General features: G+C 47.9%; 1 long non-coding RNA gene and 1 pseudogene across 1 annotated transcript; one reads left to right on the top strand and one right to left on the bottom strand.

The window, feature by feature from the left end:
- Nucleotides 1-1,150: 1,150 nt before the first annotated feature.
- LOC149911583 (uncharacterized) lies at nt 1,151-18,345 on the bottom strand. Its single transcript, XR_016463145.1, has 6 exons — nt 17,969-18,345; nt 17,101-17,324; nt 14,739-15,033; nt 9,794-11,784; nt 9,025-9,148; nt 1,151-2,282 (listed from the first exon to the last, which is right to left on the bottom strand). It is a non-coding gene; the product is annotated as an uncharacterized LOC149911583 (long non-coding RNA).
- Nucleotides 5,669-8,912, top strand: LOC116241818 (olfactory receptor 4M1-like; annotated as a pseudogene).
- Nucleotides 18,346-26,360: the final 8,015 nt, after the last annotated feature.

Here is a 26,360-nt window from a genome sequence, read left to right as displayed (position 1 = left end):
AGGTGATCGTCGTGGTACCATAAGGACCCCATAAGGTCACCCAAAGAACACAAAGGGTTCTGGTGCCATACAGACCAAATAAAGTGACCATAAGGTCACCGCCTGCACTTTGACTTTCAGGATGAAACACTGGTGCTGTCCCCACCATGTTCCATAAGGACTTGATCATCCCTGCATATCGCCACCAGATCTTTGAAAGAACACAGTCTGTTTTCCCATAAAGAAACACCAATAAACACCGCCAGCAAAGCTCCTGCGTCTGTGTGTCCCTCTATTCTTGCATCCATCAGTCCCTTTGTCCTTTTGTCCATGTGTACCCATTATCCCTGCAGTAACTCCATTATTCCACGATTCTGTGATATCCAGTGGGTTGAACACAGTACTGAAGTCGAGGAGATGGCACTGAGTGACGCTGGGGGGGACAGCCCACCAGAGGTAGCACCCAGTGTCCTCTGGAGCCCTCAGCACAATTTCTGACTCCTTTTGGTGCCGTTTGGATGCATTCTGTCCCTCCTGCACTCTCCCTGTGGGGCAGCTGCAGCCCCTGCCCTCTGCTTCCCTCTCCCTCCATCTCTTCTTCCCTCCATCCCTCCCTCCATTCTTCCTTCAATTCCTCCTCACTTGGCCTTGCCTTCTACCCGCTCTCCCAGCCAGTGGCAGGGCACCCAGTGCATTTGAATTGAAGCCATAAGAGGGTGCTGTAGTCCTGGTGCTTTATAATCCTAACAAAGCTTTTTCATTTTCCCCTTGACGTAGCCCACCAAAATCTTTCTCCATTGCAATTAATGATCCCTTTAAAGGCTGTGATCTGGGGAGGTCAGCCAAAATTTCCTGGTGTATCAGTTGTTTCATACCTACAGAAAAGGAGCACCTTTTACTAAGTCAAGCTTATGCAAAAAATAAAGAAGTGTTTTTGAGGTTGCTTACATTCATTTTCTTCCCGACTAATATATATATTCTATATATTATCTATATTATCTATCTATATTATCTATCTATATTATCTATCTATATTATCTATATTATCTATCTATATCTATATATTATCTATCTATCTATATATTCTATATATTCTAATATATTTAGCTTTTTATTCCCTTCAATCCTTTCTACAATATGGCAATCAATGCAGAAGAGAGAAAAAAACACATTTGAAATAAACAGAGAAAGACAAGCTCATTGTCACTGATGTGTCGTTTTGCTGTTGTGGCATGCCTTCTGGTATTCTGCCTTCTCTGTTATCTGTCTATACTATTAGCTTTTTGGATCAAAGCCATTTTCTCTACACATAGAGTTATATGAACGATATTGTAGAGCCTTTGGTTTCTCAGCACTGGCATTTGTGAAGGGATAAATGGCTACTGCCCCGTTGCAAAAAGGAACTACTAATACCAAGATGCATTTGTTGCTCTGAGCTGTCGTGGGCTGGAGTCCTGCAAAGTCAATCTGCAGTCATTCCCCTGGGCCTTCGGTACACTGGTGCTGGCCTGAGGCTTTTACTCCAGCATAATCAGCACTGGTCAGGGCACAAGCATGACAGTTCTTACATCAGCAATCTACTGTCTTCCTCATGTTACGTCACAAATCAGTGTCCTTCACTCCGCTTAGACCATTTGTTTTTGCTCATGGGTTAAGTGGATTAGACAGCTTTTAGTAAATTGAGGCACAGTCCAATAATGTTTGCCTTCTGCCACTATAGCACAATACATTTGATTTTCCCTTACTCAGAGGATGGGCCGGATGGATCTTTTCACACTGTTCCACTTAACTTCCCTAGCTGGAAGGAGATGTTCTCCCCAAATAATGGATTCTACCACAGTTACTTGGCGTGACCTGCACTCGACTCTTTCAGTCTGAGTTTGCCACAGATAATCCAGCATGTTTCGTGGATATCTGGATATCTACTAAGAACCAGGAAGAGTTTCTTGGATTCCAGTGGCCACTTCAACTGTGGATCATCCCCAACGATCCACTGTCTTATTGTGGGGGGGAGGATTTAGTGCCGGGCTGGGCTGCAGTACAGGGACAAAGACAACTGCTAGCAATCAGATCCCTTGGGGCTCTCCTTCCAGGCTCCATCTGCAGTCCCAAAGGGCTCTGGTCTCCTGCAGGTTCTCTCTGACAACTGTTAGTCCCAGGCAGGTACCTCAGGAACACCAGGGCCTCTCGAGATGGCACCGGCTGCTTGTGGTCACACGGTGGAGCTCTGCTTGAAAACCTGAAGTCATCTTCAGTGTTTTTCAAACACTCAGCACCTCCTCATGAGCTGCCCTGGTTCAATCCTGTCAGTGAAACACGCACACAATAAGTGGAATTTCTATCATGAGAAAACGTGACCTTTCAGGATGGATATTCACTGTATGGAAAGAAATACCAATCTTCCGCTGTTCTTGCACTGACAACTCTCTCTCATTCTGTGCATGTAACTGCCCTCATTTTACAGGTATTTCCACCTGCCCTGATTAGGCTGACCACGTTGGAAGCCACCTTTCCAGCTGCCTGTCTCAACCTTTGCAGTTTCTATTGTTATCCCAATTTCCTCTCCCCTTAATCTCTGATCATTTATAGCCCTTTTAATGAGTGCAGTTCTTTGAGTTTCAGGGAGCTAATGTTTGTCCCTCCTTAGCAGTTTGTCTCACTGTGTCCTTAGCCAGCTTACTGTTTAATTAATATGCCTTTCATATTAATATTTATCATTTCCTATCTATGTATTTCTTGTACAGTCATCTTTTGGGAAAGAGAACTTCAGTGGAGGCATACAGCTGAGGAGTACGTTCTATTTCTTGGTAACCTGTGTTACGCTTTGTTACGCTTACTGTTCTTTGTTTAAAGGTAAGAGAAACCCTTCTGCACCCGTGTCCTCTGAGGAGAGCAGGTGGCAGCTGCTACAAAGGATCTGAAACATTCAGTGCAGACTTTAGAAGAGAAGTCTGATGTAAGGAAAAGCAAGGCAAGTGCCAGGTGGCATTAAGCAGACAGGGCTGGGGAGATGGGCAGTCACGTTGTCCATGCAGTGTCAGATTAAGCAACTGCTCTTCCTGCCTATGCAGGTCTCCTTAAGGGACACCCTGGATCCACCCTGGATCCACATCAATTGGAGAACGATGCTCCAGAGCCAATGAAAGAACATTATGGAACAGACACAGCTCACTGTAACCTTCTGCACTTTAGAAAGATCCATGGTATATTTAGTGCTACTTCTGCGAACGTAAGGTACTGAGAGGAGAATCACGGAATCATTAAGGTTGGAAAGCTCATCCAGTCTAACCATCCACCTGCCACCAACACTGCCCAACAAACCCTGTCCTGAAGTACCACAGCTACCCTTTCCTTACACACCTCCAGAGACTCCACCGCTTCCCTGGGCAGCCTGTGCCAATGCCTCGCCACCCCTTCTGGGAGAAACTTTTCTTACTATCCAATCTGAACCTCCCATGGTGCAATGTGAGGCCATTCCCCGTAGTCCTATTGCTATTTACCTGGGAGAAGAGGTCCCATCTCACTGTAACCTCCCTCCAGGTAGCTGGACGGAGCGATAAGGTCTGCCCTGAGCCTCCTCTTCTCCACACGGAACCATCCCAGCTCCCTCTCCCACTCCCCGTTAAGTCTTGCGCTCCAGACCCCTCCCAGCTTTGGTGCCCCTCTGTGGATACACTCCAGGGCCGCCATGTCTTCTTGTAGGGAGCGGCTGGGCTGGGCTGGGCTGCAGTTGATGGGACAAGGACAACCGCTAGCAATTTAGATCCCCTGGGGCCACTGGCAAATCACAGCGACGATCGCATCCCCGCTCCTGACTGCCCCATTTCAGGCTGCCATTGGGCTCCTTGGCCACTGGAGGGCACTGCCGGCTGTCACCAGCACCCCAGACCCTTTTCGTCCGTGCAGCCTTACAGCCGCTCTGCCCCAAGCCTGTAGTGACGGTGCCTGGGGTTTCTGTAGCCGAAAAGCAGCACTCAGCTCTTGACGTTCTTAAAGCTCATGCAGTTGCAGTCAGCGCAGTCATTCAGCCTATCTCAGTCCGTCTGTGGGACGCTTCCTCCTAACTTGGTGTCATCTGCAAACTTACTGAGGGTGCACCCAATTCCCTCATCCGACTCGTCAGTGAGTACACTGAACAGGACAGGCTGCAGCGCCGACCCCTGAGGAACGCCTCTCAGAACTGGACTCCATCTGGATCTCTCTGGGCCTGGCCCTCCTAGCAGTTTTTTACTCAGCAAAGAGTGTACCCATCCCAGCCATGGACTGCCAGCTTCTCCAGGAGAATGCTACAGGAGGCGGTGTCAGAGGCTTTGCTCCAGTCCAGGTAGCTTCCACCCACAGCATCTCATCCACCAGGTGGGCATGTAGTCATAGGAGGACATCAGGATGATCCTTATTGTAGATGGGCACCACATTAGCAAGTATTTGGTCACCTGGGAACTCCCTGATTGATTAGGGCTGCTAGGATGCCACGTCCACCAACTGCCTCAGTACCCTCAGGTGGATCCAGTCCAATCCCACGGATGTGTGACAGCCCGGGTGGAGCAGCAGGTCACGTGCTGTTTTATTCTGAATTGTGGAGAGTTTATTCTGCTCCCCACCCTGTCTTCCAGTTCAGGGGGCTGAGTACCCTGAGAATAACGGGCCTGACTATTAAAGACAGATGTAAAAAAGGCATTGAGAACCTGTCTGCTTTTCCTCATCCTTTCTCCTTGCACTGGGGTGGAAGGGGATCCATCCTGTGCCAGCCACGTGCACTTGTGTTAGGCTGTTAGGGTGCCTTGGCATGTTTATACAGATATTTATTTGGGTCCCAGATTGACCAACTGAACCGAGTTAGATTCAGAGAATCATAGACTGGTTTAGGTTGGAGCGATATTAAAGATCATACAGTTCCAACCCCTCTGCCATGGGAAGGGTTGTCATGCAGTAGATCAGGTTGCCCAGAGCCACATCCACCCTGGCCCTGAATGCCTCATAGGATGGGGCAATCCAAAACCTTTCTGGGGGACCTCTTCCTGTGCCTGACAGCCCCCACAGTGAAGAATTTATTTGATCACCAACAAAGATATTAAAAACAGCAGTCCCAAGATGGAACCCTGAGGGATTCCTTAATATAACCACTTATTGTTAGCCTCCACCTGGACACAGAGCTGCTGACCACAACCCTCAGGCTGCAATCATACAGCCAGCTACTAATCCACTTTTCAAATCCACGTATCTCCAAATCAGAGATAAGGATGTGGAGTGAGACCATATCAAAGCCTTGCACAAGTCCAGGTAGATTACTTCAGTGTATGGGAACTGCTGAGTCACGGCCTGAACCTCTGATTAGTCACCTGAGGCGAGTAATGAGGCAGCCCTGGGAACACAGGTGAAAGCAATTCGCCTGTGCTGCAGGAAGGGGTGGAGCCTGGCTGCACCTCTCCTAGACCCATTTAAGAGCTGACTACCAGTGGGGAAGGATCTCTCTCTCTCTCTTCGGAAGATCCACTCCACTGGTCTTTCCTGAGCGAGCCCACGACACGGGTGAGCCTTCTATTTATTCTCTTTGTCTCACTGTGCCTCTCTTGCTTATTTCATTACTATAACATCTTAATATTATTAATATTCCTTAATATATATATATATATATATATATATATATATATATATATATATATATTCCTATAATATTCCTTTATATAATTTTCATTGATTATACACTTGGCGAGCCAGGCAGGCAAGCCGAATATACTGAAACTTACACTATGTCCTTTCTTTGGAATTTCTGTAAATGGTTCAAGGGGGAGAACACTACCCCCCTAGATAAGATAATTCCAGGGCAGATCCCAGGATTTGCGGGATCCCCTTATTATGAATTGGCAACTATCATTGAAAAATGGGGTCCCCTAAGTGTTGTGGGAAACGTTTCCCCATATCGCCTAGCGGATTACTTTCAGGGACTAGGCAAAGATATATTAGTCACTAGAGAAAGACAATTAGCTGCTTCTACAGTGGCATGGCTGCTATTAAATGCTTTAAACAATGCCAAAATAAGGAATAATACTTCAGTGAATGAAAATGAACTTTTAAAAGATCGTATTGAAAAGTTAGAACAGGAACTTGGCCTATTAACAGGAAAAAAACCCAATTCTACGTCTTCCAATAGGTCAAGTTCGTAGTATTTCAACAAACAATGACCAGGCTCCTGAATCAACGGACTGTGTTGATCAGGAAAATAAACCATCTAAATCGGATCTTGAATCCCCAATTTTGACGGACGCACTAGAAGTCCGTCCTGTTATATCTCAAAAAACAAAAAAGGTACAGGACAGACCAGCAGGGGTGCCGCCTGATCAGTGGCCCCCCACTCAAACCCACTTGCACGTAACAGCCCAACCGTACACGGCAACAGAACTGATGGACTTAGTCCAACGATTCAGGCAGAAACCTAGAGAAAGTGTGCCGGCTTGGTTATTAAGACTATGGGATTCTGGGGCAGAAAGTGTTCTGGTGAATGGCCTGGAAATAGCCAAATTGGCCACAATGACCGTCCATCCTGCTCTTAGACAGAGATTATATGCAGGTAATCAATATAATGATGAAAACCATTCAATAATAGAATGGTTAATGGCGGCCTGCCGTATGGTATGGCCCAATAAATCTGATGTTCCTTTACATACAGGGATGTGGTCCTCCATAAAACCAGGTAACGGTCACAGGATGTGCATTTTCAGTAGCCTAAGCGTAGCCCAAGTTGCTTAAATATTGCAACATATTGGCATTGTGTGTTTATTGCTGTCTGTTTTTCAGGGCTTGCAAGAGTCAAAATGGAGCATGAAAACTGTAGTTAGAGAGTTTATTCTGCTAGGATTGTCTCAATCCCACAAAGTCCAGTCAATTCCCTTCTTCTTCTTCCTCCTGTTCTACATCATAATTCTCCCAAGCAACATCCTTATCATTCTCACAATTCAGGGGGATTCCCAGCTGGGATCACCCATGCATTTTTTCCTGGCTAATCTGGCATTCTTGGATATCTGCTACTGTTCTGTGACCCCACCCAAAATGCTGGCTGACTTTTTCTCAAATCCTAAGATCAACTCCTACAAGGCCTGATTGACCCAGCCTTTGTTTCTTCACTTCCTGGGAGCAGCAGCAGCTTTCCTGCTGTTGGCCATAGCCTGTGACCATTACGTTGCTATTTGCAAGCCTCTCCACTACACCATGCTTGTGAACAGGACTGTATGCTGTGCCCTGGCTGGAGCTTCGTGGGGCGGTGGCTTCATTCATGGCATCATTCTATTTGCTCTCACCATCAAGCTCCCCTTCTGTGGCCCCAACGTCCTGGACGACTTTGTCTGTGATGTGCGTCAGTTGGCGAACTTGGCCTGTGCTGACCTTACACGGCGGAACTTCTGATGTTCCTCAACAATGGAGTTGTCATTGTCATGTGCTTTGCACTTCTCCTCATCTCCTACATAATCCTCTTGCTGAAGCTCCAGACACACCAAAACAAAGAACAAAATAACCTCCACCTGCATTTCCCACATCATCGTAGTTTTTGTCATGCTTGGCCCAGCTGTCTACATATATGTCCTACCCTCTGAGGCTGTCCCAATGGAAAAGGTTTCCATTGGGAAACCTTTCTTTTCCATACGGTTGTCTTCCCTTGACTAATCCCATGATCTACATGCTGTAACAAGGAGATCAAAAGCTCCGTGTGGAAGTTGGTCAGCAAATACATATTTAAAAAAAAATTTTTGAAAGAAATAAATGAAAGTTTATTTGTTCCTCGTTTTGTTCATGCAATTTTCTTAGGAACAAATCCACACTGTACGTTATGTAAAAGCATAATGTACAAGTGATAACCTTCAAGAAGTCCTTTTCTATCAAAAAAATCCCTAGAGTGATACTAAAACCTGTATGGAATAAGTTAAGGAAGAACCAACCTGTGTAAAGGAACCAACTCATGCACTATGAAGTTATCATTAAGAATCTTTTAAATTCATTAGAAAGTATCTGGTAGGTGTTGAGACTTCATAGAACTATTACTGGACTACTGGTTCAGCTTCAACCATGGTAATTCATTATTTCAGTTTATAGTCAAACTTTCACTGTTGATGCTGCCTTCTCGTTGGACTCATTCATGATCCCACCATTGAATGAGTTGATTACATTTCCACAAAGGGAGAGTGTGAAAGCTGCTGGATGATCCAGCTTGCAGGCAAGCTTTGCAATTCATATAGCATAGGCAAGACATTGCAATCTGTTAAGTAAAAATCAAAGACAATGTAGCTATAGCTTTACAGGACGTGCAGATCATAAACTTTATCCATACAGTTACAGACATTTGCAGCACAGATGTCTGTCTGAATTAGTCACTAAGGATTCCAGCAAAACTAACAGGCATTTCTAGGGAGAAGTTCAGCTAACCCTTTCTTAATTTCTACTTTGAGAAGTAATAAACCATGCCTTAGGCGTTTTTGTCTCGCCCCTTGTACTTGCCCTGTAATCCGCTTTATAGTTTGACCCCAAGGTGGTCAGCCAAATAATTCTTCTCAATGGGAAACTGTGCTTTCAGAGAGCATGGTTTTCTTACTGCAGTGTAACTTCCTTAGGCAGTGTAGATGATGCAGAGTGAGCTAAACACGTCTCCGTCCACAAAGTCCTCCAATAATCTCTCAGAAGACATTGCATCCTACAGGTCACGGAGTTCTTGGTTCTCACATAACGCTCTAGCATGCTGTAAATATCCAAATGCAGTTGCCCTTGCAGTAGGGTATTTTTGTTCTTGTTGTTCCTTTCTTCACTAACTTTCTACATATCACTAGGTGAAAGAAAACGCCATAAAGTCAAGAGTGCCTTTCTCAGGAATGCACTCAGCTCTGAGCACCACCACTTATACACGGCCTTCTGTCACACTGCTGCCATCAGCTGCTGCTGTCGGCCTCCCCAGTGCTTCCACCATGGTTACCTGACATCCCTACAGTCCTGCACCCGCTCAGAAGTAATACTTAAAATGCATTCTTCCATACTTCATGACAGAGGACTGAAGAGACTCACTTTTGCGTGGTGCTAAGGATGGTCCATCCCCAACACGTCCCTTTGCGCGCTGCAAGGCCCAGCTGGCATTCTGGCAGCCTGCTGGCTGCTGCTCCCTAACGCAGGGAACCGCACTGTGCTGCTTCTGAGGAGAGAAAGAAAGGAGGGTCCATGGAAATGGGCACCCAACATCTGCAAAGAGATGCAGCGTTCCAGATCGTGCCAGAGACAGGATATCACAGTGCTGAGTCATTAGCTACCACTAAAGGAAACAAACATTTGGGAGAGTATTCACAGCAACTGCTGCAATTTCTGGGCATATCCCAGCTTTCTTACTGTTCAGGTGGAGAAGACTGGCGCTCACAGACATCAGTTCAGTGGGTTAAACCAACACACCTGCAAAATGCCAGCATTATTCAGGAAACAGTCTTCAGGTGCCACAGTTCAATCCACGCAAAGTTATTGTGCAGAGCCTTAGCTCTTGACTTCCATTTCTTCCCTAAATTTTACTACTGCAAGCAGCTAGAACAAACCTTTCAGGTGAAATTCAGGGCAGCAGGGACCTGGCAAACTATAACTAGGTGCAGCTGGCAGGAGGGCAGTTCACGCTCTTTGCTCCCACCCTGCCCCAGCAGGTTAAGGAGCCTGGCAATGCTGTCCTGTTGCAGCACATGCAGAATCCAACCGGTTATGGAGGTAACAAAGGACCAGTAGTGCTCCCCCTGCTCCAGCTTTTCCCCTTCAAAATGAGAGAAGGGAAGAAAACCCAAACAAATAAATCCAGCCATACTTTTCCATATGCAGAGCAGGAATGGGAACTGCGTCTGTCTTCTCGTTGAGACAGTGGTGGGGAAGCTCAGTTCCTGGGGTCCTCTCCACAGGGACTGCCCCCTGGCTTCACTCTTTCTTCAACTGCCTCAATCCCCAAAATCTCCTTTTGGAAAGAATCCCTAAAGAAAGAATCTGCAAGTGAAAAATAGTAAGGAGAAGCATTTTCCCAGCTTTCTTCTATCATGCACTTTAGACTCTTGAGTAGCACAGTGTCTTAAAATCAACTGGTTACAAGAACCATCCCCAAAATACAACTAGATTCTGTACAGCTGCCATGATTTCTGACAGCAAGTGTTCTCCATCTCCTCAACATTTACACACCTTGAAGCAAGTGGCTGGTGTTGCTGTCATGAAGAAAACTCCCTTTGTCTTCCACCCCTACTGCAGCCACAATAGCTGCACTGGTACGATCCACGTGTTCAACAGACCTCAGCTCTGCCTTAGCCAGGCACAGTGGCTGTCCTTCTCCCTCCCAGCTCACACACCAGAGCACTGCTGTGCCACATGGTAAGAGCAGCAGTGACAGTGGGCAGCACCCATCAGCCTCCACCCTGCTCTCACCACCAGCTGGGACAAGGGCTGACACAGCGGGCCCACCCCAGCCCAGCTTTTCTTCTGAGACACCTCCCAGCAACCACCCAGCACCAAACCCAGTTCACCCACTCGGCCTGCTCAGCCTGAGCTGTGCCCAGCTCATGCACATGCTGCAGCAGTGCTTCTGACGGGTTCTCACAGGGCGATCTCTCTCAAGGAAGGCCCAGAGCCCAGTCTCTGCGTGCAGCACCAGCTCTGCTCACCAGCTGTGGGACAAACGCTCCCACCCCAGCAACAGTTGTGACCTCTGTGAGTGCCCACATCACTTCTGGGCCTCCATCAGACGTAATCCAAATTTTAAGAAACCAACAGCAGGGTCACCCAATGGAGTTATCTGAAGTAAAATAACAAAGAAGTTAAGATGACTCTTGTGTAGCCAGCTCAGGTCCCCCTCTTGCTCAGGTGCTGCATGATCGGACAAAGGAGATGTTGCCTCTGAGGTGGAGGCTGGAAGGGTCTGGGCTTTCAAACTGTCAGCAAGCATTTGGATGAGCCACCTTCCTGCTGAGGAGCTCCTTAACATCATTCCTGCCTCCTCCGGTACCGTACTGGGAGATGCTCCAGAGTTCATTAGCCTGGACTCCCATCAACAGCTGCTCCTGCACTGACCTTCACTCACACTCTGATACCGTCCACTTCCAGCACAAGCTGACCTGCAAGGAAATGTGGGATTAATGCAAATGCAGAAGCCCACGGCTGTGTCACCACCACGTACTGCAGCCTTGGGAAGTCAGCTACAACTACAACCTTGGTCAGAATTAAAACAGGCACAGTACATTAACTGTGACCTCTAAACTGAAGTAATTGTCACGATCAGAAATACATACTGAAATCACTCACTTAACTATTGGTGGTTACCTCCAAACTCTTTTGCTTTTGGAAGAATATGGACTCAGAATTGAAGGATACAAGAAAAATGACATCTGCTTCACTGGAGGTGGTTAAGCTTGGAAGTAGGATTCCAAAATGAAAAGGTTTTCAACTCCTTATAAGGCAGAAAGCGATGGGATGATTGCTGACGCCTGCAGAAAGCCTGATCTGCTCTGCCACAGGTGGCTGAATGACACAAAAGCTGTGCTGCTCATTCAGAAGTGCTTGGGGCATGGGGTGGGCATGGGGCACCAACACACGGGATGTCAACACTCCTCGGGCACTTTCCCATCAGAAGGGAATTCCCTTCTCCCTGCCATGCCATGTCCACACCACTCCTAAGGGCTGTACTGACACAGTCAGCACAGAATCCATGCAAACGTTCTTTTCTCATCGTGGTGGTTGTTAACAGACGCAAGCAATGAGACATCAGGTCACTGTGTGGGCTGCTGGGTGACACTGCCATCATTTCCAAGCCATTGCTTCCTAGGGGCAAATAAAGTAAAATACTTTAAGAAAATTTCACACAGAGATTGCATACTATACTATTCTTTTACACAAAGCAGGACAAAACAGGAGATACGTGCAGCTGCATCAACACCCCAGTTGCTGAAGGAATGGAAAGACAGATCAAATGACAATACATTATTCTCATACAAGGACTGCTCATCAGCACCCACTGCCCAAGGAGCAATGCAGGGAAGACTTGCATTTCTTCTTCTCCTAGCCAGAAACTGTTTTTCCTACCTTAAAAAGGAAAGGAAAAAAAGCCTGACATAGTGCTGACAGGGCAGGCAGATGTGGCACACCAAGGCATACTGAATCTGCAGAACATTTGAAACTTTCACCTTTCCTCCAAGAGCAGTCTAAACCTTCCATACCCACTCCTACTTTCACCACTATTCTTACCAAAGCTGCTTTTTCAGCTGGGGCTCCTCTCTGTCCTCAGCAGTATGACTCAGCACACAGATGCACGTCAGCTCCATTTCATTTCCACGCCCACTTTGTGGGACCGTGGGTTTCCCATCAGAAGGCTTCACACACACCGTGCGTTCAGCTCAGTGAAAGGAGACACAACTGATACAGGCTTGTTGTGCAAGAGAAATCCAGGTTCTCTTCTCATTCCCACAATCCTTCCAGTAGTTCAGTCCATTTGGTACATTACCATGTCCCGGATTCTCAGCTGTGTTTTCCACACACTAATCTGTCTACCAACAATGCATACACAGGAACCAAGAAACCAATAGCTACACTCAATCATAACCCAGGGCAAGGAAATCTCAGAGCAATCCTAAGTGAAAGCACCACTTTTCTGAAACTCTGCCTCAAGCTCCTCACGCTCCCCCTCAACTCTTTTCTCAGAAGCCCACTCCTCTGCTTTTTCCTTTTCCTCTGAATGCTTGCATTTTTGTGCAGCCAGGACTTGGGAGAAAGCTGGGATGCAAACTGCAGAGAACTGTCCCAGCAATGAAGAAACAGAAAGCCTGGGCAGAAAGACAGTGCATCAAGTCCAGATGCCTGTTATGTATCTGTACCTCTCTTTGGTGCTTTCTCCAGCTCTGTCTTCTTCCCCAGCCTTTCCGCATGGCCATGCTGCAGTGGAAGGCCACTGGCGTCAGTTTCTCACAGAGAGAAAGCAGGAAATACTTGAAGAGCAACTCTTTGGAAGAAGATTTTAGCACAGCCAGCCACTAACTTCAAGTTTTCAAGCACAGTTTCTTAAATTTGCCTTTCCACTGCTCTAACGTTATGCCTTCCTTACAGTCAACACGAGGCACTTTTCTCTCTCCTCCATCACACACACCCTTTCACACAGTCCTATTTAGATGAAAGTACCCAAAATACAGCTCACAAAACATTCTTACCCACAGAGGCTTTCCATTTCCCCCTTTCTCAATAAGAGTCAATAGAATCCCATGCTCCATCCCTAAAATAAAGTACAGCCTTTCCATGTCACAGAAAGCAGTTGCCAATAGAATCCTTATCCTGTTAGCCCACATCCACCAAAATCCCTCCAATACACCATTTCTACAGCCAAAACAAACTCATTTTTTCAACTGAAATGCATTTACAGAAAGTATTACTAGTCTCATTCCTGCTGAGTGAGTGGCAAATGAATCCACATCTGTCTGACAGCTCTACAATGCACAAAGCAAAGCTGCACAAGTAAACACAACGCTGTCAGGTGCATGAGCTGAGAAACACTTCATTCCTAAGTCAAACAACTGTGAGTACAAGTACCTCCACACTGTTTGGCCTCTCCAAGGAACAGACACAGCTCTAAGAACCATTTAGACACAGACTCGGATTGCTCTACTGCCACCGACAGCCACTGTCAGCCTCTCTATTGCTTCCAGTACAGCGCTGCCATCAGTCACTCTTTCCTCTCAAGACTCTCTTGTTTTCTCACTTACCTCCTTAGTTGCACTAAGGAAATGGTTTTGCCATTAGCTACGGCATCCACCCCCAACCAAACCAACACATCTATCAGTCAGCAGGGTTGCGCCCCATGAGGCCAGGCCTCATGCCATGACAGCAGAGGAGCAAGGTCCAAGGCTGCAGCAAGGGAGAATTTGCTCAAAGGCAACAGCCGTGGGCACAGAAATCAAGGCAAGAAGCTGCTTATCTTCAGAAGGATTCAGGTAGGCAGGGATCTCCTTTGCCTACACTGCCAACCCTTCAATGAGGGCTGGGAAGGGGTGGATCCTGGCTCCACCCCTTCTGTCATTCTGGAACATTGCATGCTCTGGGTTGGCCCTGCCTTTCTACCAGGTGAAAAATCAGGTTTCAAGCCATGTCTCAGCATTTACACTACAGCATCCCTTAGCATTAACTCCACAGGACAACCCTTAACCCTTTACCTTAACCTAAAAGGCTAATCCTTAACACTCACCCCAAAAGATACTCCTCAGCCCTAATCCAAAATGCTAACGCTTAACCCTCATTCCCATCTCAAAAGTGCTGCTGTTGTCCCTAACAAAAAGGACAAGCCATAAACCCCCAACCAGGTGGGCACACCCCCACCATCACTAACATCAAGTGTTAAGCCTTAACCTTTAAACCTAACAGAAAACAGTAACATGAAACCCTAACCCCAAAGGGTTACCCTCAGCACTTAGCTCTAGCACTAAACACTAACACTTCATCACAATCCACAAGTGTAAACCTTAGGATCATAGGATCACCACGGTTGGAAACAGCATCTAAGATCATCTAGTCCAACATTTCCCACTAAATCACATCCCTCGGTACAACACCTAAACACTCCTTGAACACCTCTGGGGATGGTGATTCCACCATTTCCCCTTCCATAAAAACCTAACCCAAAAGGGTATATCCCATCACCATCATCCACAAGGGTAACTGCAGACAAAGGCAATAGCAAATACAGCTGCTTTAAACCAGTCCTAAATTATCCAAGAAAAGTAAAGGACACAAACCTGTAAATACAGAATGAGCCAGCAGGATGAGGAAATGAGCAGATTTCAGAAACGCGTCTGCTGTCAGGGAGGGGAGTTCAGGCCTGCCCCAGCACCACAGATCTCCATGACACGACACAACATGGGGAGGTGGCAAAGGTGACAGGGCTAGGAGGAGAGCTGGCGGAGGAGGAAGGTTGGATGCCTGGCAGTTTGAGAGGGACTGAGGTAGCCTCACCCATCACAGACGTGGTCAGCGCAGACACTTTGGTGTCCGACATGATGTAAAGTGTCTTCGTAGGGCTGGACGTGGTCACTGCAGAGAAGGAAAGAACGTGGTCAGCAGTTGTGGGGACAGGGTGCCTACCCTGGGCTGCAGCCCCGGCAGCAGAGTTGCAGGGCTTCAAACTGCACAGAAAACCCCCTTGTCTCATTTTGTTTTCAGACTGACTCCAAAATAAACCCCAGCACTGCCACAGCCTGCGCAGAGCACAGCAAGGGAGCCCCAAACCTTTCAGCTCCCTTTCTAGACCCCTCAGAGTCTAAGAATCCTCCCTCCCTTTAGTGATCTCACTCTCTCCCCAGGGGGCTAGGACCATAGGCTTCTTCCTTGGCCATCCCACTCTCAGAGCTGTCACACAGCTCGTGCATCTTCAACTCTGACCCACCAGCACTGAAGCGCACACACCACCTGACATGGCTTCACAAGCAACCATCTGCCTTCGCATCACATGCCTCTACCTGCCTTTGCTAAGCAAGCACGCACCTACCTGCCTTTGCTTTGGAAGCATGCACACGCTTCCCTTTGCTAAGCAAGACCACAGTCCCTTTTAATCTCAGGAGGGAATAAAACAGCCCGAACAAAAAGGGTACGGCGAGGCTCTCTCTAGGACGCCTGTTGTCTCAGCAGAGTTGACAGTTACTTAAAATGCACAAAGTACCTACAAAACCATCACGCTCAAAAAGGAAAGTAAACAAGTCCAGGATGCCGTGAAGGGTTCCTAGCTCTTTGTAGGTAATACCTGCTCCGTGGGCACAGGATGCGCACAAACTGCCCCTCATCTCTTCCCCATCCCCTTGCCCCCCCCACCCCCCCGTGATTTCCACAGGCATTTAGAGACTCTGTGGAAAGGCAACATAAGGCTCATGGAGAAGACTGGATGTACATGAGGTTTTTCCCTTCCCTGGTGCTAGAGCACTGCTTGTCTAGATGATGAATGTTTTTCATACAAGCACCAACCAAGCGTGGCAACAAACAGCTGAAATGGCATTTCCCCTGCAAAACAACCAGCCTGTCTAAAGACCTCACCTCAGAGACTTGCCAAAAAGGCCAGAACTCCCTTTTGGCAGGCTTACTCACAGAACAGCAGGCTTCTCTTCACCGTGCATCACATGGACACAAACAGGCTGTTTGTGCAAGGAGGGCAATTTCACCCGAGCACCTCACCATATGTGTTCCCTCCACCCTGCTTTTCTGCAGAGATACAAGGATAAAAACCTCAGTTCCTCTGAGCAACGACTGGAAGGAACTCTGGAAAATTCTCCATTCAAAAGCAGCTCCTTTGTGGTCTTGGTTCCTGAGGGCTCCTTTGGATCACCTTTCAGGCAAAGTGTAAGAGGTTCCACTGTACAAACCTATGTATCTGGGTACCTTTTTCCACCCCAAAACTAATTCTGACAGAGTTGCGATGCAGGCATTGGACACGGAGAAGAAGAGAAAAAGAACAGAAGAGAGGATAAAATTAAGGATACCGGTAAGGAAGAAGCGCAGAAGATGAAAAGCACAATAGGATACAGGCAAGACAGCAAAAGAGATGAGCAGTAGCGGAGAGAATAAAGGGAAGAGACGCTGAGAAAGATAAGAGCAGAAGGAGAACAGACAAGAAAGAAAGAAGAGCAGAGAAGAAGAAAAAGGATGTAGGTAAGAAAAACAAGCAGACAAGGAGAAAAGCAAAAGAGGTATTAGCGTATACAGAGCGTATACAGAGAAGACAAAAGCAGAAGTTGGAGAGAAGCTGAAGAGGAAAAGCGAGAAAGGAAGTCTGGCAGAAGTACAAGAGACGGTAAGAGAGGAAAGTGGCAAATGAGAAGAGCAGAAGAGAAGTGAGTACAGAAGAGCAGAAAACGAAAAGAGCAGTAAAGAAGAGCAGATCGTGATATGAAGAGAACAGTAAAAGAAGAGCACATGAAGAAAGAGGAGAGAGGACAGTGAAGAAGGAACTGCAGAAGAGGACAGTAGAAGAAGGTGTGAGGACTGGAAAGAAACAAAGTGAGCGTAGTAACAGGACACCATTTCCCTTGGGACTCTGCAATCTCTTTCACTTCTGACAGACGGAGGCGCTGAGAAGAACAAGAGCCGTGTCTGTGTTCACCAAGGACTCACCTCTGCACGTGCAGCGGCAGCTCTCAGAGAAGCCTTCTTTAGTCCCACTTTCCTCTCTTCAGGTCCTGGCAGGCATGGGGAGGAGCCTGACCACCAATGAAGACCGAAGCAAGACACTTATTGAGCACCTCAGCTCAGCTTTTTCCATGTCTGAGGAAGCCAGTTCTCTGTCCTCATTTATCAGAGGGGGAACGCTCTCCTTGGCCTGTCTTCTGCCTGCGTACCTGTAGAACCCCTTCTTATTATTTTTCACATCCCACACCAAGTTCAGCTCCACCTGTGCCTTGGCTTTCCTAATCCTATCCCTGCACACAGACAGCAGCCCTGGCAGGAACGCAGCGCTGTGGCAATTTGCAGAGCTTAACATGCAGTTCCATCAGCGCATTGTGTTTTCGCACTCAGACGTTACTGGCTGCCGAGCGGAGCGGCTGATAAGGCCATAGTGAGCCACTTTTTCCTAGCAGTGTATGTGGGACCTGAGGAAAATGTCCTCGCGCGTGTTGAGGCAAAAGATAAAAGTATTCTACTGGGACTCTGGTGCTTCTCGTGAGGCACAGTCATGGAGGCAGAAGGTAGAAGTATTCATTTGTGTCCCCATGCAAAGTTATTGAGGAGGAACAAGGCTGTTCTCCCACTAAAGCTGAAAGTTTCAGAACGATCACTCATGGATTCCTTTTGCTAAACTCATGCGCTGGTTCTTAAACTGATGTGCTAATCCCTACTGCTGAACAGAGCACCCCACATCAATCCCCCCTTTTCCTTTGAGGATTACGATGTTCACATCCTAATCCTCACCACCTTTGACCTTTCATACTTAGAGATACATCTCCACAGTCCAATCACACTACAAGGAAGGATGCATACATACAGCGATTACACACACCATCCCCACAAATAACTTCTTTAACCAGTGCAATTTGGGAAGCCAGGAAGTCACGTTGGTTTCAGCTCACATCGTCTTATGTTGTGCAGTATTTCACTTTGGTGCCATATCTTCTCTCCATCTGCTTCAATTCTACCACTCTGACCTACATGAACACAATATCATTTATTGCTGCATGAACTCCTTCTTGTGCACCTAACAAGATACCTGAAGCCCTTCTACATTGCAATACCACCCAGGCCAAGCTCTGGACTTTTTCCCTTTTCTTCTTCCTTTCTGCCCCTCTTCCCCTCTCTCCTTCTTCCTTTCCTTTCCTTCTTTTCCCTTGTCCCCTTTTTTTCCCCTTTTTCCATTTCCCTCCCTCCCTCCCTCCCTCCCTCCCTCCCTCCCTCTCTTCCCATTCCTCCCTCCCTCCCTCCCTCCCTCTCTTCCCATTCCTCCCTCCCTCCCTCCCTCTCTTCCCATTCCTCCCTCCCTCCCTCCCTTTCTTCCCATTCCTCCCTCCCTCCCTCCCTCCCTCCCTCCCTCTCTTCCCATTCCTCCCTCCCTCCCTCTCTTCCCATTCCTCCCTCCCTCCCTCCCTCCCTTTCTTCCCATTCCTCCCTCCCTCCCTCCCTCCCTCCCTCCCTCCCTCCCTCCCTTTCTTCCCATTCCTCCCTCCCTCGCTCCCTCCCTATCAGCCTGGCTCTCACGCTGTTGTCCAGATGCCCGTCTTCCTTTTCCCACACCTCCATGCTCTGCCCACATCCCCCTGTTTGGCTGCATCTCCCTGCGGATGTCCCACCCCACAGCCCCACTCACAGCCGCCATCCCCGGAGCTCTGCCCTCCCCCAGTCGCTCCCCCACCTCCCCAGGAGATCCCTGAGGGCTCTCCGTTCCCCCCCCACCCTTCTTCGCCCCCCGCTGCCCCTCGAGCCCCACTCGGGCTTCAGGCCGTGCGTGCAGGCCGCGCTGCCACGGCGACAGCGCGCCCTCCCTCCTTGCGGCGCGGGAAGCCGTCCCCGCGGCGACAGCGCATGCGCGGCGGCGTCTCCATAGCGACAGCGCCCCGGCGCGGCCGTTGCTTGAGCGACGCGCCGTCCCCGCTCCCCGCGGAGTGACGTCATCACGCGGCGACGCGAGGACGCGGCCACGCGGAAGCGGAGCGGGCCCCGCGCTGCTCCAGCGCCGCGGCGCAGCCCCGGGACTCCGAGCGCCACCTCAGCTTCTACGAGTGGGTGTTCGGGGGCGGCGGGGGCACCGGGGGCACCGGGGCTGGGGCCGTCCTGTCTTGGCCTCGTGGGTCCTCTGCTGCTCAGGGCCTCTGCTCGGCGGCGGGAGGTGCCCTGTGCCCCCCGCCCTTCCCCCCCACCCACGGTGTTTCACTGCCTTCCCCCCACCCCCCCGCCGCGGGTCGCCCACAACCTCCCGAGTCCCTCAGTCTGACCGCTGGGCTTACGCTCTCCCCCCCCGTTCCCCGCCTCCACTTCCCCCATTCTCATCGCTGGAGTCCTCTTCCACCCGTCCCCTCAGTTCCTCCGTCACTGTCTGTCCCTGTTCCCCATTCTGACCCCCAGGCTTCCGTGTCTGTCTCTCACTGATCCGTTGTGTCCCCATTCTCTCCCCCGACCCCCCCAAGTCTTCGCATTTTCTCCCCTAGATTCATCCCCCTCCCCCGTCCGTTCTGTCTGACCCCCAGAATTCCCTGTCCCCTCAAGTTCCCCTGCTCCAATTCCCCCATTCACATCATAGAATCTCCTACCATTCCCCAGTCCCCTCTGTTTGCACCCCCAGGGTCCCCTGTCTTCCCTTCCTCCCCCTGCTTCTGACCCCATTTTCTGACCCCTACAGTCCCCTGTACCCCCATGCCCTCCTCCCTGCCCTCTGGAGTGCATTCCCCTATGTTGGCCCCCAATTTCCCCCAACTGGACCCCCTTCATGTCCCATAGAAGCCCCCCCACGACCTCCAGTTCTCCCCTCCCTCCACCCCCAGAACCCCTTTCCACTCATGTGGTCTGCCTCTCCTCTTTACCCCCCCTCCCCAACTGGCACTCTCTCCTCCCAGACTCCCTTTACACCCCACAGAAGCTCCACACAACTCTCCAGTTTCCCTCCTCCACCCCTCCCTCCATCCCCAGACCTCCTTTCCACCCCACAGAAGCCTCACTAGCTCATTTCTCCCCCTCCCACCCCCTTCTGAACCCCCCTTATCCCCCGTTGGAATCATGCAAAAGGATCTGCAGGAGAAGTCCTGGAGAGGTCTGGGGGCATCCAGGGGGTTCCAGACTCATCCAGAAGGGTCTGGAGTTATCCCAGAGTGGTACTGGGGCATCCAGAGAGTCCCCAGGTTGATCCCGTGGGCCCCTGGAAAGATCTGTAAGCTCCCACTAGGAGTCCAGGAGCACTGAGAAGTCTCTGGTTGTGAGAATCTTTCTTTGTTTTTTGGCTCAAAGCTTGCTTCCTGAGGTATTTCTTGTGATAAGACTCTGATTGATTTGTTGAGGAGGCAAGAGATGGGTGCTACCGTGTGACAATTGATATCCCTCTGGGAACATTTGAAAGCCCCTTCCTCCAGAGTTGCTTACCTCTGGAAGAGAGTGCTCAGAAGTGCTTACTGGCGGAAGATCTGGCCTGTGACTAAATAGCTCCAGCCTTGTATGGGAAAAATGGGGAACGATACCATCGTGTCCTGTGAAAAACAGGATGCAGATGGGCATCTCTGCTCCCTCTTATCTGCTGGCAAGGCCCGGAAGGTGGGAACAAAGGAATTTCTGCTAAGATCCCAGAGCCAGAAACTGCCACTCCAAGGAGAGCTGACTCAACCACTTTGGATTTGAGCTGTCACTCCAAAGACAGCTGACTCGACCACTTTGAAAGCATTGGAAAAGGGCCATCATCACCATGGTCACCGTCATCGTCGTCGCCATCAACAACAATGCCCGATGACCCACCACTACTGAAGATCAAAGGCTGAACTACGAACCACGCTGGATCCATGGTGGTGACTATGTCCCTCTTTCTTCCTATAAAGACTCCTTGCTTCTTCTTTCCTACCTTTTCTATCGCCCTCCTTTCCTTCCCCATTACCATAATTCATAATAGCGTCCGTCCTCCCCTTCCCCATCTCCCTAATTAAGATCTGTAATAAACTGTTCGGACCAACATTTGAACCGTTGTTTCTTAATCTCACGCCGGGTATACAGATATTAAAAGAACCTCCTCTCCCTCCTATAAATCGGAGTGAGACACTGGTCTGATCTGAAGATGTCCCAGTAGAGTCTGGTACGGTGCAGGGAGTCCTCATGAGGGTCTGAATGGTCCTGGAGTCATCCAGAATGGTTTGGGGATGTTCCAGAGAGGACTTGGCGGGTCCAGGGGGTCCTCATGTTGATCCATGGGGTCTGTGGGTTCATCCAGAAGGGTCTGGAGATGTCCCAGAAGGATCCTGTGGGGTCCAGGGAGTCCCAGGTGTGTCCAGGACATCCTCAGAGGGATTCAGAAGGGTCTGAGGATGTCCCTGAGAGGACTTGTAGGGTCTGGGGGGTCCTTAGGTGGGTTCCAAGGGACCTGTTGTCTACTGGAAGGGTCTGGAGATGACCCAGAGGGGCACAGGGTGACTGCTGTCACCGTCATTGGGTGTCATTGGGTGTGGGCATCACTTGGGTGTCACCGTTACCACCATCTTTGAATGTCACCGTCATTGGGTGCCTCCAGGTGTCATTGGGTCTCACCGTCAACAGCTGTCACCATCACTGGGTGTCACCATTGTGACTGTCTTCAGGTGTCGCTATCATTGGGTGTCACTGCTTTTGGGTGTCTCTGTTGTCACCATCGCTGGGTACCACTGAGTGTCACTGTCCTTGGGGTGTCACCATCATTGGGTGTCACTGTTGTCTCTGTCATTGGGTGTTACCATCACTCTGGTGACACTGTTAAAAAGGTGACTGCATGTGACCTCAGTGTGGAACAGCTGTGGCACAGTGTCCCCATCACTGGCTGTCACTTTTGTCACCATCACTTTTGTATCACCATCACTTGTGTGTCACCATCTCTCGGGTGACAGCATTCCCTGTGCTCTGACCACCACATGGGGGCAGGCACAGGTGGCCCCACACAGTCACCGTGCTGTCACTGAGCCTCACACTGTCCTTTGTCACCCCTCCAGGCCTGCCTACAGCCGGACCCAGTGACACCGGCGCCCTCTGGTGCTGTCACCATCGTCTGTCACGAGGACAGGGATGCACACAGTGGTGAACTCTGTGCCACCACCAGAGGGGACCAGGGGTGACATCAGTGTGGAACAGCTCTGACGGGGTGTCATTGTCATTGGGTGTCATCCTCATGAAGAGGGGACAAAAGGACCCCCCTGGGGACATTCTGTCGAAGTTGGGGACAGCATGAGCAGCTTGAAGACTTTCCAGGGGAAGTGGGGACACCGCATCACGGTGTCACATCCCCAAAGTTGGGGATGCCTCCAGAGTGTGACGCCCTGAAGTTGGGGACTCCCCTATGTCATCCCCACAGTGTCACACCCCAAAGCTGCGAACAAATCTGTGTCACCCCAATGGTGTCACACCCCAAAGTTGAGGACACCCCCACAGTGTCACACCATGTAGCTGGGGACACCTCTCTGTCACTCCAATGGTGTCACACCCCAGCATTGGGGACACTGCCACAGTGTTGAACCCCAAAGTTGGGGACACTTTTATGTCACCTTGACAGTGTCACACCCCAGAGTTGGGGACAGTCCCACAGCTGGGGGCGCCCCCACATCCCCCCATGGTGTCACATTCCAAAGCTGGGGGGGCCCTTCTGTGTGTCCCCCACCACAGACCACACTGTTCCCATGGGGTGGGGGCAATATATATATGTTTTATACATATACATATGTATAACACATATACAGACCCTCATCTCCATCCCATACCCATATCCCAAATCCATCCCATATCTACAGCCCATCCCATAACCATCTCCCCTTTTCCCATCCCGTATCTCATCCTCTATCCATATCCCAGACCATATTCATTCCATGTGCACATCTAATCCCAAGTCCATACCCCCGTATCCTATCCCAAATTGATCCCATATCCATATCCCAAAATATAAAGAAACAACCAACAGAACAGCAAAGAAACAGGATTTAATGTCATGGCAAAGCAGAGATGACAACTGACAAAAAAAAAAAAAAAGAAAAAGAAAAAAAAAAAGAAAAAACAAAAAGCAAACAGAAAATAACACACAAGAAACACTAAGACACCATGAAACTACAAGCTGGAGGCATTGGCTCCAGGCCAGGCAGAGCACCAGCACAGAGCACGTCACAGCACAGATGACATCAGCCGGGCCCCTGGAGCCTTTATGCTGTCACAGTGCGTTTCCATGAGGACGGAGGGCCCTGCCCAAGGCAGCTGGGTGCAGGCACCTCCTCTGTGAGCTGCGCTGCCCGCAGCCGCTCGCCGTGCCCTGTGCCTCAGAGCAGCCCCGGCAGCAGAGAAGCTCAGCCTCATCCCGCTCTGGGTTGTGGCGAAGTGTTACCGTTTGTGTGATTGGTGAGTGCTGAGTTACCCTCTTGGGTTCGGCTTTCGGCTTAGGGCTTCCCAGATGGGGTTCTGCTTCAGGGTTACGTGTCAAGCGTTCTGCATTCGGGTCAGCTTTAAAGGTCACCCTTTTGGCTGAGGGCGAAGCGTTAAGGCAAACAGTTTGGGGTTTGTGTTACCGGTTTCTCTCTGGGGTTAGGCTTGTTATCAGTTTGGGTTCGGGGTTGTGCCGTTACGGAAGGGTAAAGGGTTACCGTGTTGGAGAAGCGGTAAGAGTGATGGGTACCCATTTTTGGTTTGGTTTAATGGTTGCCCTTCGAGGTTTGGATTGGGGTTTAGGATTCAGGGATACCCTTTTGCATTAGGCACAAGATCTACCTTTTTTGGATGTGGCTAGTGGTTGCCATTTTGTGTTAGTGATAAGTGTTAAGGGTGACACATTTCTGGCATGTATAAGAGTTACGAGATCCACAGAAATTCGTAGCAATATTCATAGGAAAAAAAACGATGGAAAGAAAGAAACTGCAAGGAAGAAATCAACAAAAGTAGAGAAAACATTGGAAAGCAGTAGGAAAAACTGAGGGAAAAAAAAGCAAACAAAGCCTATGACATCCAAGGGAACAAAATACCCAACAGAAAATAAATAATAACTAACAAAACGAAAGAAAAACAGGCAGGAGAAAAAAAAGACTAAGAAAAATCAAAGCAAAACTACGAAAGGGAATGGAAAGAAAAGGCAAAGACATACAATGCTGTATCATGGCAAAGCAAAGGATTCAAACAAAAAAAAATAAGCAAACTAATGCAAGAGGAAGTAAACGGAAAAAGAAACAGAAAAGAAAAAGAAAGGGAATAAAAGAGAACTAAGTAAAGCAAGCAGAATGAAAGGCCATGCAAAGGAAAGGTAGGAAGGAAAAGCAAGAGCAAAGGAGAGCAAAGCAATGGAAAAAAGAATAAAATGAAAAGGAATATTCAGGAAAAAGAGAAAAGAAATGGAAAGGAAGAAACTGCCATGAAAATCCAACCCAAGTGAAGAGAACAGTGGAAAGCAAAGGAAAAAAAACAACAGGTAAGAAAACTAAGCAACAACAAAAGAAAGCAAACCAAAACAGAAAAGTAAAAACTAAATAAAAAGGCAAAGAAAAAAGAAAAAGGGAAGAAAACAGAAAACCTAAAAAAAAAAAGAACAAACAACGGTTCAAAAAAAAAACCCAGAATACAAAAAGAGACAAAACAGGCAAAACATGTAAAAGAACAAAAGGACAAAAAATGAAAACACACACACACACACAATGATATATTTAAAAAACAAACAAACAAACAAAAAAAAAAAGCACGAAAAGAAAAACACACAAAAAAACAAAAAAAAACCAAGAAAATAAAAAGCAAAACCAACATAAATTAAAAAAAACCCAAACTAAACACCAAACATACAAAAATTGCAACAAAAACACACAAGCATAAAACAAAAACCACAAATAAACAGAAAAAAATTAAAAAGAAAAGCAAAAATTAATCATAAAAAACAGAAAAGCAAAAAACAAAAGCACAAAAAAACACACAAGCACAAAAAACCAAAAAGATGTAAAAACGAAAAAAGAAAAAAGCAAAAAATAAACAAGCATAAAATAGAAACAAAAAAGCAAAAAGGAACGAAACAAAAACCACAAATACAGAAAATAAGAAACCAGAATGAGCACAAATCACAAATCAAAAACCAAAACCAAAAAAAACCAGAATACAAATACCAACAATGCACACCACAAATACAAAAGTTACAATAAAACACACAATACAAAAATTACCATAGAACACACACACAAAATGAAGAAAAAAAAAAACAAAATGAAAAAACAAACAGGAAAAAAAAGAACTAAGCATAAAAAAAAGAAAAGCAAAAAGAAATGGGCAAAAATGACACAGTAAAGAGAAAAAAAGATAAAAAGGAAAAACAATAATAAAAAAGAAAAATCCAACAACAAAAAAAGAAACAAAAATATCCAAAGCAAACCCAAAAAGGGAAAAACAAAAAAAAAGCAAAGACAACAATATACAATGGCGAATGAAAGTATTTATACAGACAAAGACGGGGAAAAAAAAATGCCAGCAAACAACAGCTAAATGAGAACGCAAAAAAAAAAAAAAAAAAAAAAAAAGCCAAATACATTAAAAAGGGGAGCAAAGAGAATAAAAGGGAAGAAGCAAAGTAGAAAGTAGGAAAAGCAAAGCAAAACAAGAAAACCAAAAAGCCAAGGAAAAGAAAGAACAACAAAACGGAAAGCAAACCAAAGGAAAAAATAAAAATAAAATAAAAATAAAAGTAAAAATAAAAATAAAAATAAAAATAAAAATGAAATAAACTTTGGAAACCTAAGCAAAGAAGCAGTAAAGAAAACGAAATCAAGTGAACAAACGAGAGCAAACCAATGCGACCCAGCGGAAAAAGAGACAAGAAACAGAAACAAAAAGAACCCACACCAACCAACAGAAGAGCAAAGAAATCTGCTCCTCAATTGGATGGCTCAGCAAAGATGACAAGAGACTGTGGTGCAGCCAGAAGCAAACCATCCGTGCCTGGGAGGAGGAAAGGGTAGCTACTGGGCATGCTGCGACCTCCACCAGAGATGCACTTTCTCAGCTAGCGCCCGTGCAGGAGTCCGCGGCTGCTAATGAGGACAAACCATCTCTCTGGAGGAAGGGAAGGCGCTCGTGGTCATGCCGAGGAGGAGGTAAGGGTAGCTACCGGGCACGGATGTGCCGGCCATCTGATGAAAGCCTCCAGTCCATGTCGAGGCATGAGGCAAGGACACCCAGGAGGCGGGAAGCCAGCTGAGCCATTGAGGAAGCACCAAGCAGAG

This window comes from Phasianus colchicus, unplaced genomic scaffold (genome assembly GCF_987193195.1).
Source record: "Phasianus colchicus unplaced genomic scaffold, bPhaCol1.hap1.1 HAP1_SCAFFOLD_88, whole genome shotgun sequence".
Lineage (NCBI taxonomy): Eukaryota > Metazoa > Chordata > Aves > Galliformes > Phasianidae > Phasianus > Phasianus colchicus.
This window is presented reverse-complemented; position numbering and strand designations above follow the sequence as displayed.